The sequence below is a fragment of the Phoca vitulina genome, unplaced genomic scaffold, assembly GCF_004348235.1.
Source record: "Phoca vitulina isolate PV1807 unplaced genomic scaffold, GSC_HSeal_1.0 scaffold62, whole genome shotgun sequence".
NCBI lineage: Eukaryota > Metazoa > Chordata > Mammalia > Carnivora > Phocidae > Phoca > Phoca vitulina.
Genome location: NW_022589765.1, coordinates 8,244,740 through 8,247,155, shown reverse-complemented (window position 1 = coordinate 8,247,155; position 2,416 = coordinate 8,244,740). Strand labels below are relative to the sequence as shown.

Sequence of the window (2,416 nt, the reverse complement as noted above, 5' to 3'; positions counted from 1 at the left end):
GGATCGGGATGATGTTAAGCCGAGATTGCCTTTTGCCCTTAGCAAAGTATTAACATGGAGGCAGTGAGTTGCTAGGGGAAGGTCACTCTGCCTGTCTCAACGACTTGTCAACGGACTGTAAGTAGTAGGGACATTTATTTTGTTCTTTTGCCTTTATCTCCAAACATTTTCCCCATGTACAAAGATTGAGAATATCAAATTCAGAGAGGTTAAGACATCTTGTTGCATCAGCTAAAACTGCAAGGTTTTTCCACTTACTAGGGACAGAAACTATCTGAGGTCCATTTTTACTATATCTCTGGAACAATTTCTAGTTTCATGAAGCAGCCTAGAGAAAGCTGAGATCTTACAATTGCCTTAATTATTTCTCATAAATAAAATAAGCACATTATATATATATATATATATATATATATTTTTTTTTTTTTAAGATTTTTTTATTTATTTGATAGAGAGAGACACAGCGAGAGAGGGAACACAAGCAGGGGGAGTGCGAGAGGGAGAAGCAGGCTTCCCGTGGAGCAGGGAGCCCAATGTGGGGCTCGATCCCAGGACCCTGGGATCATGACCTGAGCCGAAGGCAGACAATGACTGAGCCACCCAGGCGCCCCAGCACATTATATTTTTATTTTTCCTGTGGAGATGGAATTCTTGGTAACACTTTAATGCAAATCAGGTAACATTTTTTTTTTTTTTAAAGATTTTATTTATTTATTTGACAGAGAGACAGCGAGAGAGGGAACACAAGCAGGGGGAGTGGGAGAGGGAGAAGCAGGCTTTCCGCGGAGCAGGGAGCCCGATGCGGGGCTCGATCCCAGGACCTGGAATCATGACCTGAGCCGAAGGCAGACGCTTAACGACTGAGCCACCCAGGCGCCCCAAATCAGGTAACATTTTAATGTGAAATATGGAAATGTTTATTCTCTCCTCTCCTCCAGCAATCCAAGATGCCGAAAGGGAAGAAGGCGAAGGGGAAGAAGGTGGCCCCAGTGCCTGCTGTTGTGAAGAAGCAGAAGGCCAAGAAGGCAGTCAATCCCCTGTCCGAGAAGAGGCCCAAGAATTTTGGCATCGGACAGGACATCCAGCCCAAAAGGGACCTCACCCGCTTTGTCAAATGACCCCACTATGTCCGGCTGCAACGGCAAAGGGCTATTCTCTATAAATGTCTAAAAGTGCCTCCCGCAATTAACCAGTTCACCCAGGCCTTGGACCGCCAGACAGCTGCTCAACTGCTTAAGCTGGCCCACAAGAACAGACTAGAGACAAAGCAGGAGAAGAAGCAGAGATTGTTGGCCCGGGCCGAGGAGAAAGCTGTGGGCAAAGGGGATGCTCCCACTAAGAGGCCACCTGTCCTTCGAGCTGGGGTTAACACTGTCATCACCTTGGTGGAAAACAAGAAGGCTCAGCTGGTAGTGATTGCACATGATGTGGATCCCATTGAGCTGGTGGTTTTCCTGCCTGCCCTGTGTCGTAAGATGGGGGTTCCCTACTGCATTTTCAAGGGGAAGGCCAGGCTGGGGCATCTGGTCCACAGGAAGACCCACACCACTGTCGCCTTCACACAGGTCAACTTGGAAGACAAACGAGCTCTGGCAAAGTTGGTGGAAGCCATCAGGACCAATTACAATGACAGATATGATGAGATCCAACGCCACTGGGGAGGCAATGTCCTGGGTCGGAAGTCTGTGGCTCGCATCGCCAAGCTGGAAAAGGCAAAGGCTAAAGAACTGGCCACCAAACTGGGCTGAGTGGACGCTGTTGAATTTTCTGTACATAAAAGTAATAAAACGTTGTCTTTCCAAAAAAAAAAAAGAAATGTTTATTCTCAGTCCACTAAGAATTCCAATGAAGCATTTTGGATGGCTGTCTTATGCTGTCTACCAACATACATGGTGAAATGGAGAACAGAAGCCGTTATTAATAATACTCTAATCAAAACCTTTTTTTGCCTTAATTTTTGTAGAGTTCATATAAACTGCTTTAGGGCCTGAATAACCCAGACATTTTCTCAATTTTTGAACTTCAGGGAGATACAGATAATGATAGATCATTAATTACACACCTAGAAAGCCACCAGGTTAATGGAAAATTAATGGATCTTGCTCTTTATGTCTGCATCGAGAACAGTACATATGTTCTCTATCTTTGCTACAAACACTTCCAAAAAAAAAAAAAACTAGGTCATCTTTAGAGCCATTTTTTGTCTTTGCTTATAGTAAGGTCTTTTCGTGCCTTTTTTTTTTTAAATTTGTCAGTGATTCATTTTATTTACAATGAAATCCTCTTACATAAGAATTTTTTTTCCTCCAGCTGAACTGCACTGTGAGTGAAAAGTCATTAGACACAGATTTTCCATTTGTATTCTCTGAGGCAGCAAAACACTTCAGGACTCTCCCGTTTTCCTTTCTGCAACAGG

General features: G+C 44.0%; 1 pseudogene; it reads left to right on the top strand.

Moving 5' to 3' along the window:
- Window positions 1–941: 941 nt before the first annotated feature.
- LOC116623921 lies at window positions 942–1,748 on the top strand (annotated as a pseudogene).
- Window positions 1,749–2,416: the final 668 nt, after the last annotated feature.